This window comes from Plasmopara halstedii, assembly GCF_900000015.1.
Source record: "Plasmopara halstedii genome assembly, contig: Scaffold_555, whole genome shotgun sequence".
In the NCBI taxonomy this organism is placed as follows: domain Eukaryota; phylum Oomycota; class Peronosporomycetes; order Peronosporales; family Peronosporaceae; genus Plasmopara; species Plasmopara halstedii.
The window spans coordinates 1,408,544-1,409,238 of record NW_020187475.1 but is presented as its reverse complement, the minus strand read 5'-3'; positions in this window follow the sequence as shown (position 1 = coordinate 1,409,238).

The window sequence follows — 695 nt, the reverse complement described above, 5'->3', positions numbered from 1 at the left end:
GACGAACGTCTGAGTGCATTAGCTGTTGTTGCCGCGTCAAACATATGCGTCTGGTTCAGTCAGGGACGCTGTAGCACGTCCGAATGCACCACAAACGTATGTGACATGATATCTTAGCTGCTGACAACGTGCCGAACGTTTGAGTGCGTTAACGGTTGCTACCGCGTCAAACAGATGCGTCTGGTTCAATCAGGTACGCTGTAGCACGTCTGAATGCACAACAAACGTATGTGACATGATATCTCAGCTGCTGACAACGTTCCGAACGTTTGACTGCGTTCATGGTTGCTACCGCGTCAAACAGATGCGTCTGGTTCAATCAGAAACGCTGTAGCACGTCAGAAAGCAGCACAAACGTATGAGACATTAAATCTCAGCTGTTGACAGCGTGACGAACATTTGAGTGCGTCAACTGTTGCTACCGCGTCAAAAGAATGCGTCTGGTGGTTCAATTAGGAACGCTGTAGCACGTCTGGAAGCACCACAAACGTATGTGACAAGATGTCTCAGCTGTTGGCAACGTGACTGACGTTTGAGTGCGTCAACTGTTGCTGCCTCGTCAAACAGATGCGTCTGGTTCAGTCAGTAACGCTGTAGCATGTCCGAATGCACCACAAACGTATGTGACATGATACCTCAGCTGCTGACAGCGTGCCGAACGTTTGAGTGCGTTAACGGTTGCTACCGCGTCAAAC